The following is an 18,257-nucleotide window of genomic DNA, read 5'->3' on the forward strand; positions in this document are numbered from 1 at the left end:
TGCTGAGGCTCTTGGTCCAGGGACCACAGTGTGAGTAGCAAGGTGCTGAAGGATCATGAACGGTAAGCTAAGGTGCTGGCGGCTGAGTGAGGAAGGAGAGGCGGGGTGGGAAGAGCTGTGTGGGCAGGGAGAGCTTCAGGGAGGACCTGTGCCTCTGCTGGACTCCCTCAGAGAGAGGGAGAGGGAGAGAGAGAGAGAGAGAGAGGGAGGGAGGGAGGGGGAGGGGGAGGGGGAGGGGGGAGGGAGGGAGGGAAGGGGGAGAGAGGGGGAGGGGGAGGGAGGGAGGGAGGGGGGAGAGAGAGAGAGAGAGAAATCTTCCTCTGCTCAGGTCTGGGTCTTTTAGGCCTTAGAACACAAAACACAATGGCCTGCCCTGTAGAAACCCCAAAGAAAGCTGATTGCTGATGACTTGCTATTCCTTTAGCATTACGATCTTAGGACTTCAGTGTCAGAAGGCCCTGGAATGATGACCTGAGTCAACCCAGTGCATTCTTTGCAGATGAGGACACTGGTGTGGCTCAGCTGGTGTGTGGTCTCAGTCACAGAGCCCGCCAGCAGTGGGCCCAGTATTGCTGTGAGCCAGCGGGCTCCCTGTATGGCCGCATCTGCGTCCCTGGGTCATGGTGTCCTGGCACAGCTGCCCCTGGGGTGGGGCAGAGAGTGGCTCTGGAGCAGTGAGGCCCCTTCTGGGGGTCCAGGATTCTCTCACAGGGAGTCAGGATTCCCTTTGCTGCAGGAACCTGCTCCCTGCCATGGTCTGACTTTGTTTCTTCTTCTCCTTTTTTTTTTTTTTTAAATAAATTTATTTATTTTATTTTCGGCTGTGTTGGGTCTTTGTTGCGGCGCGAGGGCTTTCTCTAGCTGCAGCGAGCAGGGGTTACTCTTCGTTGCAGTGCGTGGGCTTCTCATTGCGGTGGCTTCTCTTGTTGCAGACCACGGGCTCTAAGTGCGTGGGCTTCAGTAGTTGTGGCACGTGGGCTCAGTAGTTGTGGCACGTGGGCTCAGTAGTTGTGGCTCATGGGCTCTAGAGTACAGGCTCAGTAGTTGTGGCACACGGGCTTAGTTGCTCCGCAGCATGTGGGATCTTCCTGGACCAGGGATCGAACCCCTGTCCCCTGCATTGGCAGGCAGATTCTTAACACTGCACCACCAGGGAAGCCCCTGACTTTGTTTCTTCTTTTTTTTGTTTTACATATATATATTCTTTTTCATATTCTTTTCCATTATAGGTTATTACAAGGTATTGAGTATAGTTCCCTGTGCTATACAGTAGGAGCTTCAGGGAGGACTCCTGCCTCTGCTGGGCCCTCCTTGCTTTTTACCTATTTTATATTTTACTCCCAAATTCCTACTTTATCCCTCACCCCCTCCTTTCCTCTTTGGTAACCATAAGTTTGTTTTCTTTGTCTGTGAGTCTGTTTCTGTTTTGTAAATAAGTTCATATGTATCATAGTTTAGATTCCACATAGAAGTGATGTCATATGGTATTTGTCTTTCTCTTTCTGACTTAACTTAGTATAATAATCTATAGGTCCATCCATGTTGCTGCAATGGCATTAGTTCATCCTTTTTTATGGCTGAGTAATTATATATATGTATATATATATACGTACATGCATATATACACACGCACTACATCTTCTTTATCCATTCATCTGTCGATGGACATTTCTATGTCTTGGCTATCGTAAATAGTACTGCAATGAACGTTGGGGTGCATGTATCTTTTCAAATTAGAGTTTTCTCTGGATATATGTCCGGGGTGGGATTGCAGGATCATATAATAACTCTATTTTTAGTTTTTTAAGGATGACTCTTTCCTCTTAACAAGTTTCATTTATTCTCTATCATCCTGAAGTAGCCTGCCTAATCTTTACATTTGTAGGTCCAAGCATCCCCCTTGCTAATGAACAGGAGACGCAAGCTATGGAAGGAGATGCCCCTGTTAAGCAAAGATCAGCTTTCACCTCCAAACTTCTCTTTGCAAAGAGGTCCTAGGATAGTGGCTCAGAGAGTCCTCTGCACAGGCAAACCTCTGACTGGAGGTCTGCCCTTTCACTTGCAATAAAGCTGCTGTCCATGACAGGTGTGGGGATGGAAGGGTTGGGAAGGGTCCTGTCTGTCATCTAGTAGCAGGTGCATCTGAGCGGGCTGGCTGGACCCTGAGAGAACATTTGTCATATGAAGGGCTGTGTGGTATGTCAACTCCTAGGGCAGCGGGGAACACACGATAACCACACAATGCTCGGCTTCAGAGATCCAGGGAACAAGTTCCCCTCTTCGCCTTTGAGCTGCTCCTCTGGGCCAGCATGGATCCAGATACATGCAACAGCATTTACAGTGCATTGGTGGAGGCCAGGCTGTCCCTGGGCATGAGTGTGAAGTCAACAGACTGTCACCGGGTCCCTTTCTTCTTGGCTTCCTGCCCTCTGGTCCCACACTCCCTGGTGCTCCTGTTTCTCCCCTCTCCCTCTCTGTTTTCACTCCAGATGGAGGCAGTGGTGGTGGGCATTAGACATTCACACTCAGAGGCAGATGTGTTGACTCCACAGGGGCATCCTCCTGCCCCTCAGACCCCAATGCTGTTTACCAGAGAGGCCAGGTGGGCTTTGGCAGGGAGCGAAAGATTCCACAGCTGCAGACCCTCATAGTCATTGTCACAGGAGTCCCGCTGGCCTGACACTGGGCCCAGCAGCAGGACCCTGTCTGAAGGCAAAGGGTTGTGTGCCCTGGAGGAGGCGAGAGTCAGCGGCAGGAACCGTAGACCTCTCAGTCCACAGGTTCCATATCTGCAAGTAGGGGAGGCCCAGACACACAAGTCGTAAGCCTTGACAAGACACAGAACTACTTAAGGGTTGTTTTCAGCCCTCTATTAGAATGGGAGGAAAAATATCAGGCATGAAAAAGGTAGAAAGTTGATGCTTGCTGTATTGCACTTCCTGGGAGGTGAGTGCCTTGGAGGTGAGTGTCCATGGAGATGAGTGTCCATGGAGGTGAGTGTCCTTAGAGGTGAGTGTCCTTGGAGGTGAGTGTCCATGGAGATGAGTGTCCATGGAGGTGAATGTCCATGGAGGTGAGTGTCCATGTAGGTGAGTACCTTGGAGGTGAGTGTCCTTGGAGGTGAGTGTCCTTGGGCACTGTCTTCAGATCTGAGCTCAGAGACCTGCAGCTGCCCCCTTGCTGGTCTGGCTCACTTGTCCAGTGGTTTCCATTTGCTTTTCCATACATGGTGCTCTGTGGTGTGAGGACGCTCGTGCCAAGGCAAGTACATAGTCACTTCAGTCCCTTGGGGCTCTCTGCTGAAATTCAGCGTCACTCCACCATCAAATCCTGATGTTATCACTTCCCCCAAAGCTGCGGCCTGCCTAGCTCTTGTGCTAATCGAAAGCTCCCTTCCAGAACAATGGACTGTCATTCAGAGAAAGCTTTTAATACGTTTGTTCTGAGTGCAGTAAAATTGTGCTCTTAAAAGAGTGAGTGCACAGATTAATGAGGAAAAGCCAGAGGCAGGCTGGGAGGCAGGGGGAGAGGTCGGGCTTGGGTTTCATAAGAGAGTGCTTGTGAAAGCGGTGGGATGGGGGAAATTGGCCCGTCTTGTCTCGGCCACATAGTTGAGATGTTACATAGGGTTTTAGTCACAGGGAAGGTATCTTCTCAAGCACATGGAAACACAGTCTAACATCTGGGCAGATGTTCCCAGTCCCCAAACACTCATCCACCTATCATGGCTGTTCATCTCATTCTCGATTTCCTCCTCTCCTCTGTTCAACTGCTCCCCCAAACATTTCCTCACTTGGCCTCTGTAACTCCTTTCCTCCTGTAGTAGGAATAGGGGTGGACAATTTTATCTTATTAGTTGTATATGCAGTGAAAATGTGATTTTTAATGTTCTGTGATGGATCTAATCTTGCTCCAGCCCCCTCACCCAGCTGAGTAGAAAAAAAGCCACTTTCCTAGTGTTTCAGCTTGCCAATTAAAGTACCTGAGACCCTTTTGGTTGAAAGGTGTCTTTCAATTTAAAATAGTGCCCTTTGGGGAAACATTTCTTTGGGGGAAATTCTCAGTCCTTTAGATTTCTACTCCTACATTTTTCTCCTCTCCAACAAGGTAGGGATGGGGCCCTCATGGGCAGGGGGAGGGGACCTCAGATGGATGCTGGTGGGCTTGCCATGACCCTGGGTCCTTTTTGCTCTCTGTGGCCGGGTGGGAGATGGTCTGGTCCCTGGGTCCCTTTGCAGAGCCTGCTACTGCAGGTGGCCCTTCCAGTGTCGTAGGGCCACCCGCTGATGAAGCCCCCGTCTGGCTATTTGCTAAGTCACGTTCTGTTGTGAAGCCAGCACCTTCCCTCCTCTCAGAGGGTTATACAGGACCTTCTCTGCTGATGGGATTTTCTCCAGAGCTTATCCTATTCTCTCTGACTTCATGCCTCCCCTCGGTCCCCATGTGCTATGTCCATGAAAAAACATTAATCCTGGTGTTCTCCCCTCCCACTTTGGAGCTGTCTTTTGTGAAAAGGGACATGTAATGGCTTCAGCTGTGTCCAAAATCCCCACACCCAGAAAGACACGTTGGAGTCCTAACCCCCAGTACCTCAGAATGTGACCTTATTTGGTGATTGGGTCTTTACCGAGGTAATCAAGTTAAAATGAGGTTATGAGCATGGGCCCAAATGCAATAGGACTGGTGTTCTTATGAAATATGGTAAAAAAGTAAGAAATCTGGCCACAGAGACACAGAGAGAGGGAAGAGGATGTGAACATACAGGGAGAAGGCAGCTGTTCACAAGTCAAGGACAGGGTCTGGAACTGATCCTTCCCTCACAGTGCTCAGAGGGCACCAGCTATGCTGACACCTTGATCTTGAACTTGTATTGATAGCTTCCAGAGCCGTGAGGCTAAGAATTTCTGTTGTTTAAGGAGCCCAGTGGATGGTACTTTGTTACGGCACCTTTGGAAAACTAATGTAGGAGGAATTGACTTCTTTTTTTTTACCCTGAGTGAGTAAAGCAGTCCTCCAAATTCTAGTCGTCAGCATTCTGTCAGTACTGACTGACACAGACTAGTGAATCTCCTTGGAAACTTTTGAGGGTTGGGATTAGCTGGAGATTGGTGCTGTTCATATGTGTTGAGCAAAGTAATTTAAGATGGCCTAGGAAGGAAATGTCCCCTTCCATTTCAAGGAGGATGTATGGCTCCAGGCCTCTCTATGAAAATGAAATTTATTTATCATTGTTTTGGCTTAGAATGATTTATACTCAATCCAGGTTCTGCCTTGATCAGATCAGTTCTCTTCTGTTTCTTAACCAGGCTGGCAGGACCACAGACCCCAGTCCTCTGCTTGCCCTCACGTCCAAAGCACTGCTTCTCCAGCTTTTGACAGCCAACCAGAGGGATACTAAGTGACAGTGTGACACACATCAGCCTACCTATCACAAAGGGTACTAAGGCCTTTATCAAAGTCAGGGCATTATTGAAATATAGACTTTGCAAATTCTCTCCCCAGGGATGCCTGCCTGATGCTGGTGCCCTCAGATGTGATGACTGGGCAGCCACTTCTGGCTATATCCAAGGTAGCACTCATTCTGCTTGGCCAGCTCCTTCCAACAAGACCTGGGCTCAAGCTATTTCTTTTCACAATACTTCTGTGGCTTCTGAGCCTTTCAAAACATTCCTGCCGGATCTTGCTGGAGGAGAAGGTAACACTAAAATCGTGGATAGAGATTCTTGAGACAAAAGAAGGAGAGAATGAAAACTCAGAAAAACAAATTTGGCATCAGAGGACATCTAAGCAATCATGTGGCCCCACTCCTTGGCTTTACTGATGCTGAGATGAGGTCCCAGACGTCAAGAGATTAGTCACAGAGTAAGTTAGAGGCAGGCTGGGAACGGGACCCATTTCTGCCTCCCAAGTCGGGGCTCCTTCCTCTAAAGAAGAAGTGAGATGGGCTTCCCTGGTGGCACAGTGGTTGAGAGTCTGCCTGCCGATGCAGGGGACGCGGGTTCGTGCCCCGGTCCGGGAAGATCCCACATGCCGCGGAGCGGCTGAGCCCGTGAGCCATGGCCGCTGAGCCTGCGCGTCCGGAGCCTGGGCTCCGCAAGGGGAGAGGCCACAGCGGTGAGAGGCCCGCGTACTGCAAAAAAAAAAAAAAAAAGAAGAAGTGAGATGAGGCAGCCGAATTTGTTGATCAAAAGAGTCTCTCAAATAGACTCACAGACATAGAAAACAAACTTACGGTTACGAAAGGGGAAAGCAGGGGAGATAAGCTAAGAGTTTGGGACTAATGGATACACACTACTATATATAAAATAGGTAAAGAACAAGGACCTGCTGTATAGCACAGGGAACTATACTCAGTATCTTGTAATAACCTATAAGGAAAAAGAATCTGAAAAAGAATATATATATATATATATATATATATATACACATACATACATATACACACACACACACATATGAACTGAATCACTTTGCTGTACACTTGAAACTAACACAACATTATAAATAAACTATACTTCAGTTAACAACAAAAAAAGAAATAGCCTCTCAATAGCCTCAGAAGTATCAAGAACCTCTCAGTTTACGGATCTTCTTCCTGTACCAAAGCTAGTCTTTTTTCCTGGCATACGTGAAGACCTCTCTCCCTATCCCTTTCTCTCCTCATTCAGAATCCTCCACCACCTGGCCCTAAACTACATGTCCCACAATTATTTCCATACATTTGCCCCAGGTTCTTTGGATCAAGCTACACCATTCCCTGACCATGCCTCCTGTTGGTGTGTCCTAGATTTTAGTGCTGGCAAAACCCTGGAGAAACTGTAAAGATGAAGATTGCCTGGCCTGTGTCTCAGCCTCAGACATTCTGGATCAGGAACCTGAAGTCTCCACAGGAAGCCTCTGTAACTCTGATGTGGGAGAACCAGAAATCATGCCTTGAGGACCACTGCTTCTCAATTTCCCACCTCCCCTGGGGCAGTTTCCTGCTAGTGTAAGAGAGGGCTTTGGAATTCCCACCCTCCCAATTAGTAGCTAATTTGAGCTTGTTCATAACACACGATCACTCTAAACCTGATTTCACATCTGGATACCAGTGTCTATATTCTAGGGGTGTTAGGGAGGATTAAAAAACAATGTTTAGGGTAGTGAACATTAGCTTTGAGCAATTGGTAGTCACAGAGAATAAGGTGTAAAGGTTTCTTCTTTGGGGGTAGATATGGTCTAAAAAGTAGTCTGGAGAAGACTATGAAGCTCTCAAAGTTTAAAGAAATTAATGGCAAAGTATTAAGCCATAGGCTATGTAGAGGAAATGGTGGGATTTTGATCAAGACCTTGCACAGTCCCCATAGATCCGGGGGGCTTGAGACCCAAGCCTGAGCCAAGTTAGGTGACCTAGGGCAAGTCACATGTTCTGGCTGAAGCTCAACTACCTCGGTATCTATAAAATGGAGATAATAATAATGCCGCTGCCCTGACTACCCTGTGAGACTGTAGTGCTGATCAAATGCGACACACCTAAGCATTTTGTGAATTATAAAATTCTCTGGGAATACAAGCAAGCTATTTCACACCCAAAAGGCAGGTGCCTAATCCACTAGATATTTCTCTCAGGATTAGAATAAAGTGACCAGTTAAAAGAGCAGATCATCAGGAAAAAACACCAACTTAAAATAGAGCCAGAATGGGATCTATGCCTCATGTAGTCCAGAAAAGTATTCGATTACTCTTTCTTTGATTTACCTGTTTGTGGGAGTTGTGCACTTGCTTTATCATGTGATTAAGGCTTTGGGATTCCTATTCCGTTCTTCAGTAGCAGCTACACAACCTGTAATCCTCTTTTTCCGTGTTGCTGACCATATCAAGCTCACGTGGTAGGAACCTAAGGTAAAGCCTATGGGCAGTAAAAATACCAGCAACAAACAAGAAAACCAAAGAAGTGAAAGAGCCCACCAAGATTTCCTGACTTAATGCTGATAGAAGGTTGATGAAAATTGAACAAGGTCTGATTTAGAATTGGTGCACACAGGCCTGGCTTTGAAGACTTCTGCAGTCTGTGCCTTTGCTTGCCTTTGTGCCTTCACCTCTCAGGTCTGTCCTCTGCCAATCCGTTCATCTTGTTGAATGAATGGTCTGTGTTCTTTCCCCAAACCACCATGCACATTCCAACCACCGCCTTTGTTCAAATCATCAAACCCCCATCCCAGCCAGAGCCTCTTTTGCTGTGCTTGTGCTTTGTCAGTGCCTCTTTTTTCTTTAAGGGCACAAAGTCTTCCTCCAGAAATCCTTCCAGAGGCATCGGCCCTCTTTGTAAGATCTCTGTCTGTACCTTAGGTTACTGACAACATTGGCTAAGGTTGTCTCGTGCTGCTAGTTGTCTATTTGGACAGCTGTTCTATAGACTATACGGCCCTCAGGACTGTCTTTTTGCCTCCTCATGCCAGGGTCTAGCACAGGTCTTGCAAACATGTTGGGAGCACAATCATTATTTACTACTGTTGATAAAGGTTCTGAAATAATAGTCTCCTTTGATGAGAAATAGTAAACAGGGATGGGTACTAACTTCTAAAGAGCAACCTGATGTGTGACCAGCCTGATCTAGGTGGAACGGTTATGTGCATGGGCTCTGGAGTCAGACTGCTAGACTATTCCTTGCTTCCAAACATATGTAAGCATTAATTAAAAACATTAAAAAACCAGACACCCCACCGCTTTAATAATAAAATTTCTGGGCTTCCCTGGTGGCGCAGTGGTTGGGAGTCCGCCTGCCGATGCAGGGAACACAGATTTGTGCCCCGGTCCGGGAGGATCCCACATGCTGCGGAGCGGCTGGGCCCGTGAGCCATGGCCGCTGAGCCTGTGCATCCGGAGCCTGTGCTCCACAGTGGGAGAGGCCACAACAGTGAGAGGCCCACATACTGCAAAAACAAAAACAAAAACAAAACCAAAAACAACAACAAAAAATTAAAAAACCGGACGCCCCACTGCTTTAATAATAAAATTTCTTTCTTCCTGACTTAGCATTCAAGCTGTCACATTTACTGGTCCATGAATTTAATATGTCTTTTCATTTAGGCATTGGAAACAGACATAGAGCTGAATACTGAACCTATTTAAAAGAAATTGGAACAGCAGATATTATACTAAAAAACTATTTTTTAACCTAGCAAGGAATGCTATTCTTCCAAGTCAGTAAACTCATATCTCTCACAAAGAGAATCTGTAAGTGGTTATTTTATTTTTTTAACATCTTTATTGGAGTATAATTGCTTTACAATGGTGTGTTAGTTTCTGCTGTATAACAAAACGGATCAACTATACATATACATACATCCCCATATCTCCTCCCTCTTGTGTCTCCCTCCCACCCTCCCTATCACACCCCTCTAGCTGGTCACAAAGCACCGAGCTGATCTCCCTGTGCTATGTGGCTGCTTCCCACTAGCTATCTGTTTTACATTTGGTAGTGTATATATGTCAATGTTACCCTCTCACTTCATCCCAGCTTACCCTTCCCCCTCCCCATGTCCTCAAGTCCATGCTCTACGTCTGCGTCTTTATTCGTATCCTGCCCCTAGGTTTGTCAGAACCAATTTTTTTTTTTTAGATTCCATATATATATGTGTTAGCATACGGTACAGTATTTGTTTTTCTCTTTCTGACTTACTTCACTCTGTATGACAGACTCTAGATCCATCCACCTCACTACAAATAACTCAGTTTCGTTTCTTTTTATGGCTGAGTAATATTCCATTGTATATATGTGCCACATCTTCTTTATCCATTCATCCGATGATGGACATTTAGGTTGCTTCCATGTTCTGGCTATTGTAAATAGTGCTGCAGTGAACATTGTGGTACATGACTCTTTTTGAAGTATGGTTTTCTCAGGGTATATGCCCAGTAGTGGGATTGCAGGGTCATACGGTAGTTCTATTTTTAGTTTTTTAAGGAACCTCCATACTGTTCTCCATAGTAGCTGTATCAATTTACATTCCCACCAACAGTGCAAGAGGGTTCTTCCCTTTTCCCCACACCCTCTCCAGCATTTATTGTTTGTAGAGTTTTTGATGATGGCCATTCTGACTGGTGTGAGATGATACCTCACTGTAGTTTTGATTTGCATTTCTCTAATGATTAGTGATATTGAGCATCCTTTCATGTGTTTTTTGGTAATTTGTATATCTTCTTTGGAGAAATGTCTATTTAGGTCTTCTGCTCATTTTTGGATTGGGTTGTTTGTTTTTTTAATATTGAGCTGCATGAGCTGCTTGTAAATTTTGGAGATTAATCCTTTGTCAGTTGCTTCATTTGCATATATATTTTCTCCCATTTTGAGGGTTGCCTTTTCATCTTGTTTAAGGTTTCCTTTGCTGTACGAAAGCTTTTAAATTTCATTAGGTCCCATTTTTTTTTTTTTTTTTTTGCGGTACGTGGGCCTCTCACTGTTGTGGCCTCTCCCATTGCTGAGCACAGGCTCCGGACGCGCAGGCTCAGCGGCCATGGCTCACGGGCCCAGCCGCTCCGCGGCATGTGGGATCTTCCCAGACTGGGGCACGAACCCGTGTCTCCTGCATTGGCAGGCAGACTCTCAACCACTGCGCCACCAGGGAAGCTCCTATTTTGTTTTTATTTCCATTTCTCTAGGAGGTGGGTCAAAAAGGATCTTGCTGTGATTTATGTCATAGAGTGTTCTGCCTATGTTTTCCTCTAAGTTTTATAGTGTCTGGCCTTACAAATAGGTCTTTAATCCATTTTGAGTTTTTTTGTGTGTGTGGTGTTAGGGAGTGTTCTAATTTCATTCTTTTACATGTAGCTGTCCAGTTCTCCCAGCACCACTATAAGTGGTTCTTTTTTTGTTTGTTTTCCACCATTGTGACCATAGTCACATTTAAATAATTATATCCAATGAAGGAATTTTCTTATGAGACAAACTCCAAACTCTTAGGCCATGCTATGGTGAATTTTCCAAGGATGGCCAAGTTTCCCAGGTATTTGAGGCTCAGGGACTCAGAAATAAATGTACAGATGGCATGAACTTATAACTTGTCCTTCCACAATGCAAATGCACCTTGTATTACCAAAAAATTATCTTTTTTTCTCAAGACCTTAGAGATCTAAATTAAACTGAAGAAACATACATGTAATTCTTGAGTTCATTTGCTAGCCTTTATTTTGATAATGCTGCCAGCTATCCCTTATTTTAAATAGTGTTGTAAGATATGCGACAGATGAAGTTGGACAAAGAAAAACACAGCCACAGAAGAGGCAGCTAACCATCACTCCTGCCCACTGGCGATAGGTGGATGCCCGGATAGGAGCTCTGCTGCTGATTGGCTGGTAGTAGGTACTGCAGAGAAACACCTGCTGGCTCTCCTACCTTCTAGGTGGCAAATCAGTCTAGTCCAGACCCAGACATGAGGAAAAAGTGGACTCCCAACCAGAGTGTAATGAAAGTATTTGACCCAGAAGCTCTTCAACAAATGGAGACTAATAAAGCTGCTCTGAGGGGAGGCTGCTCTTGTGGGATCCTCTCACTCTCCACCGGGAGCCCCATTTTGCTATCCCTCTGCGCAGGGGGACAGGATTAAAATCTGTGCCTTAGCAAATGACACATGACTTAACAATGGATCATGGGAATGGATCATGAGTAGTTTACTGCTCAAATACTAAGAAGTCCTGCTTAGAATATGTTCCTCTTCAGTTTGTTTCTGGGATGAGATGCTCAAGAGTCAGCCTGTCCTCATGGCCTAAAAGGCATGATGTCTTGGCTCTAGGACTGAATCCAGAGAAGGTACACCTTGGGTAGTCACTGAGCTGTCTTTGTGCTTCACTTTCTCCATGTACAAACTGAATGCTTTAGGCTTTGGAGAAAGCAATTCATGTGGGCTAATGAAGCTGAACTTGAACAACTTCTGCCAGTGACTGGAGTTCTTAGTGATGCAGGGCCTCCAGTAGTTGAAACTTGTTGCCCATCACCCCTATTCAGAGAACCATCCCCAAAGTTTCTGCATCCAAGGCTCTATGAGAAATCCAGCAGCCTATGCCCTAGGGAAAGGCTTTTTTTTGTTTGTTTGTTTTAAAGAACATTTGAGGAAGGAACAATACTGCTCTGTCTTTCTCTCCACTGCGCCCACCTGGCCCCAGCGAGTGAATGCCCCTTTCAGGCAGCTGGAAAACAGCTGAACAAATGCAGTGGCAGCTCTGCACAGAGCAGGGCTGCATATGAGCTGTCCCGAGCTCAGGCCTGAAAAACATTTTTAAAGCCAGTGATCTTTGGCAGGAGCTGGTGAAATTAAGTATTGTTGGGAAATTTCTAGGTTTAGTTTTTTTTTTTTTTAACATGTTTGTTGGAGTAAAATTGCTTTACAATGGTGTGTTAGTTTCTGCTTTATAACAAAGTGAATCAGCTATACGTATGCATGTATCCCCATATCCCCTCCCTCTTGCGTCTCCCTCCCACCCTCCCTATCCCACCCCTCTAGGTGGACACAAATCACTGAGCTGATCTCCCTGTGCTATGCAGCTGCTTCCCACTAGCTATCTATTTTACATTTGGTAGTGTATATATGTCCATGCCACTCTCTCACTTCATCCCAGGTTACCCTTCCCACTCCCCGTGTCCTCAAGTCCATTCTCTATGTCTGAGTCTTTATTCCTGTCCTGCTCCTAGGTTCTTCAGAACAAATTATTATTTTTTTTAAAGATTCCATATATATGTGTTAGCATACAGTACTTGTTTTTCTCTTTCTGACTTACTTCACTCTGTATGACAGATTCTAGGTCCATCCACCTCACTACAAATAGCTTAATTTCGTTTCTTTTTATGGCTGAGTAATATTCCATTGTATATATGTGCCACATCTTCTTTACCCATTCATCTGTCTTTGGACATTTAGGTTGTTTCCATGTCCTGGCTATTGTAAATAGTGCTTCAATGAACACCGAGGTACATGACTCTTTTTGAATTATGGTTTTCTGAGGGTATATGCCCAGTAGTGGCATTGCTGGGTCATATGGTAGTTCTATTTTTAGTTTTTTAAGGAACCTCCATACTGTTCTCCATAGTAGCTGTATCAATTTACATTCCCACCAACAGTGCAAGAGGGTTCCCTTTTCTCCACACCCCTTCCAGCATTTATTGTTTGTAGATTTTTTGATGATGGCCATTCTGACCGGTATGAGGTGATACCTCACTGTAGTTTTGATTTGCATTTCTCTAATGGTTCGTGGTATTGAGCATCCTTTCATGTGTTTTTTGGCAATCTGTATATCTTCTTTGGAGAAATGTCTATTTAGGTCTTCTGCCCATTTTTGGATTGGGTTGTTTGTTTTTTTGATATTGAGCTGCATGAGCTGTTTGTGTATTTTGGAGACTAATCCTTTGTCAGGGGCTTCATTTACAATTATTTTCTCCCATTCTGAGGGTTGTCTTTTCATCTTGTTTATGGTTTCCTTTGCTGTATGAAAGCTTTTAAGTTTAATTAGGTCCCATTTGTTTATTTTTGTTTTTATTTCCATTTCTCTATGAGGTGGGTCAAAAAGGATCTTCCTGTGATTTGTGTCATAGAGTGTTCTGCCTGTGTTTTCCTCTACGAGTTTGATAGTGTCTGGCCTTGCAACTAGATCTTCAATCCATTTTGAGTTTATTTTTGTATGTGGTGTTACGGAGTGTTCTAATTTCATTCTTTTACATGTAGCCGTCCAGTTTTCCCAGCACCACTTATTGAAGAGGCTGTCTTTTCTCCATTGGATATTCTTGCCTCCTTTATCAAAGATAAGGTGACCATATGTGCATAGGTTTATCTCTGGGTTTTCTATCCTGTTCCATTGATCTGTATTTCTGTTTTTGTGCCAGTACCATACTGTCTTGATTACTGTAACTTTGTAATATAGTCTGAAGTCAGGGAGCCTAATTCCTCCAGTTCTGTTTTCCTTTCTCAAGATTGCTTTGGCTATTTGGGGTCTTTTGTGTTTCCATACAAATTGGGAAATTTTTTGCTCTAGTTCTGTGAAAAATGCCATTGGTAGTCTGGTAGGGTTTGCATTGAAACTGTAGATTGCTTTGGCTAGTTTAGTCATTTTCACAATGTTGATTCTTCCAATCTGAGAACATGCTATATCTCTCCATCTGTTTATATCGACTTCAATTTCTTTCATCAGCGTTTTATAGTTTTCTGCATACAGGTCTTTTGTCTCCTTAGGTAGGTTTATTACTGGATATTTTATTCTTTTTGTTGCCATGGTAAATGGGAGTGTTTCCTTAATTCCTCTTTCAGATTTTTCATCATTAGTGTATAAGAATGCAAGAGATTTCTGTGCATTAATTTTGTATCCTGCTACTTTATGAACTTCATCAATTAGCTCTAGTAGTTTTCTGATAGCATATTTAGGATTCTCTATGTATAGTATCATGTGATTTGCCACAGTGACAGTTTTACTTCTTATTTTCTGATTTGGTTTCATTTATTTCTTTTTCTTCTCTGATTGCTGTGGCTAAAACTTCCAAAAGTGTGTTGAATAATACTGGTGAGAGTGGGCAACCTTGTCTTGTTCCTGATCTTAGAGGAAATGGTTTCATTTTTTCACCATTGAGAATGATGTTGGCTGTGGGTTTGTCATATATGGCCTTTATTATGTTGAGGTAGGTTCCCTCTATGTCCACTTTCTGGAGAGTTTTTATCATAAATGGGTGTTGAATTTTGTCGAAAGCTTTCTCTGCATCTATTGAGATGATCATATGGTTTTTCTCCTTCAATTTGTTAATATGGTTTATCACATTGATAGATTTGTGTATGTTGAAAAATCCTTGCATTCCTGCAGTAAACCCCACTTGATCATGGTGTATGATCCTTTTAATGTGCTGTTGGATTCTGTTTGCTAGTATTTTGTTGAGGATTGTTACATCCATATTCATCAGTGATATTGGCCTTTAGTTTTCTTTCTTTTGTGACATCCTTGTCTGGTTTTGGTATCAAGGTGATGGTGGCCTCGTAGAATGAGTTTGGGAGTGTTCCTCCCTCTGCTATATTTTGCAAGAGTTTGAGAAGGATAGGTGCTAGCTCTTCTGTAAACATTTGATAGAATTCGCCTGTGAAGCCATTTGGTCCTGGGCTTTTGTTTGTTGGAAGATTTTTAATCACAGTTTCAATTTCAGTGCTTGTGATTGGTCTGTTCATAGTTTCTATTTCCTCCTGGTTCAGTCTGAGAAAGTTGTGCTTTTCTAAGAATTTGTCCATTTCTTCCAGGTTGTCCATTTTATTGGCATAGAGTTGCTTGTAGTAATCTCTCATGATCCTTTGTATTGCTGCAGTATCAGTTGTTACTTCTCCTTTTTCATTTCTAATTCTGTTGATTTGAGTCTTCTCCCTTTTTTTCTTGATGAGTCTGGCTAATGGTTTATCAATTTTGTTTATCTTCTCCAAGAACCAACTTTTAGTTTTATTGATCTTTATTATCATTTTCTTCATTTCTTTTTCATTTATTTCTGATCTGATCCTTATGATTTCTTTCCTTCAGCTAACTTTGGGGTTTTTTTTGTTCTTTCTCTAATTGCTTCAGGTGTAAGGTTAGGTGATTTATTTGAGACATTTCTTGAGGTAGGATTGTATTGCTATAAACTTCCCTCTTAGAACTGCTTTTGCTGCATCCCATAGGTTTTGGGTCATCTTGTTTTCATTGTCATGTGTTTCTAGGTATCTTTTGATTTCCTCTTTGATTTCTTCAGTGATCTCTTTGTTATTTAGTAGTATATTGTTTAGCCTCCATATATTTGTATTTTTTACAGATTTTTTTCCTGTAATTGATATCTAGTCTCGTAGCATTGTGGTTGGAAAAGATACCTGATAAGATTTCAATTTTCTTAAATTTACCTGGGCTTGATTTGTGACCAAATATATGGTCTCTCCTGCAAAATTTTCCATGAGCACTTCAGAAGAAAGTTTATTCTGTTGTTTTTGGATGGAATGTCCTATAAATATGAATTACATCCATCTTGTTTAATGTATCATTTAAAGATTGTGTTTCCTTATTTATTTTCATTTTGGATGATCTGTTCATTGGTGAAAGTGGGGTGTTAAATTCCCCTACTATGATTGTGTTACTGTCATTTTCCCCTTTGATGGCTGTTACCATTTGCCTTAAGTGTTGAAGTGCTCCAATGTTGAGTGCATGACTATTCATAATTGTTATACCTTCTTCTTGGATTGATCCCTTGATCATTATGTAGTGTCCTTCTTTGTCTCTTGTAATAGTCTTTATTTTAAAGTCTATTTTGTCTGGTATGACAATTGCTACTCCAGCTTTCTTTCCTTTGATTTCCATTTGCATGGAATATTTTTTTCCACCCCCTCACTTTCAGTCTGTATGTGTCCCTAGGTCTGAAGTGGGTCTCTTGTAGACAGCATATATACGGGCCTTGCTTTTGTATCCATTTAGCCAGTTGGTGTCTTTTGGTTGGAACATTTAGTCCATTTACATTTTAGGTAATTATCGATATGTATGTTCCTATTACCATTTTCTTAATTGTTTTGGGTTTGTTATTGTAGGTCTTTTCCTTCTCTTGTGTTTCCTTGTACGTAGAGAAGTTCCTTTAGCATTTGTTGTAAAGATGATTTGGTGGTGCTGAATTCTCTTAGCTTTTGCTTGTCTCTAAAGGTTTTAGTTTCTCTGTCAAATCTGAATGAGATCCTTGCTGGGTAGAGTAATCTTGGTTGTAGGGTTTTTCCTTTCATCACTTTAAATATGTCCTGCCACTCCCTTCTGGGTTGCAGAGTTTCTGATGAAATATCAGCCGTTAAACTTATGGAGATTCCCTTTTATGTTATTTGTTGTTTTTCCCTTGCTGCTTTTAATACTTTTTCTTTTTATTTAATTTTTGATCATTTGATTAATATGTGTTTGGCATGTTTCTCCTTGGATTTATCCCGTATGGGACTCTGTGCTTCCTGTACTTGATTGACTATTTCCTTTCCCATATTAGGGAAGTTTTCAACTATAATCTCTTCAAATATTTTCTCAGTGCCTTTTTTTTCTCTTCTTCTACTAGGACCCCTATACTTTGAATGTCGGTGTGTTTAATGTTGTCCCAGAGGTCTCTGAGACTGTCCTCAATTCTTTTCTTTCTTTTTTCTTTATTCTTCTCTGAGAAAGTTATTTCCACTATTTTGTCTTCCATGTCACTTTTCCTTTCTTCTGCCTCTTTTATTCTGCTATTGATTCCTTCTAGAGAATTTTAAATTTCATTTATTGTGTTGTTTGTTTGCTCTTTACTTCTTCTAGGTCCTTGTTAAACATTTCTTGTATTTTCTTCATTCTATTTTCAAGATTTTGGATCAATTTTACTATCATTACTCTGAAATCTTTTTCAGGTAGATTGCCTATTTCCACTTCATTTGTTTGGTCTGGTGGGCTTTTATCTTGCTCCTTCATCTGCTGTGTATTTCTCTGTCTTCTCTTTTTGCTTAACTTACTGTATTTTGGGTCTCCTTTTTGCAGGCTGCAGCTTCATAGTTCCCATTGTTTTTCTTGTCTGCTCCTAGTGGGTAAGGTTGGTTCAGTGGGTTGTGTAGGCTTCCTGGTGGACGGGACTGGTGCCTCTGTTCTGGTGGATGAGGCTGGATCTTTTCTTTCAGTTGGGCAGAACCACGTGCAGTGGTGTGTTTTGGGATGTCTGTGAACTTATTATGATTTTAGGCAGCCTCTCTGCTAATGGGTGTGTTGTGTTCCTGTCTTGCTAGTTGTTTGGCATAGGGTATCCAGCGCTGTAGCTTGCTGGTCGTTGAGTGGACCTGGGCCTTTGTGTTTAGATGGAGATCTCGGGGAGAGCTTTTGCTGTTTGGTATTATGTGGGGCCGGGAGGTCTCTGGTGGACCAATGTCCTGAACTCGGCTCTCCCACCTCAGAGGCTCAGGCCTGACACCTGGCTGAATTACCAAGATCCTGTCAGCCACACGGCCCAGCACACGGGGAGTTTCTTGCCTTCTGGGAAATCTGAGGTCTTCTGCCATCATTCAGTAGGTGTTTTGTCAGAGTTGTTCCACATGTAGATGTATTTCTGATGTATTTGTGGGGAGGAAGGTGATCTCCACGTCTTACTCCTCTGCCATCTTGAAGGTACGATCGGTTTAGTTTTTGTTTTTTTTTTTTTGCGGTACGTGGGCCTCTCACTGTTGTGGCCTCTCCCGTTGCAGAGCACAGGCTCCGGACGCACAGGCTCAGCGGCCATGGCTCATGGGCCTAGCCACTCCGTGGCATGTGGGATC

This window comes from Mesoplodon bidens (genome assembly GCF_964165515.1).
Source record: "Mesoplodon bidens genome assembly, chromosome: 3".
NCBI lineage: Eukaryota > Metazoa > Chordata > Mammalia > Artiodactyla > Ziphiidae > Mesoplodon > Mesoplodon bidens.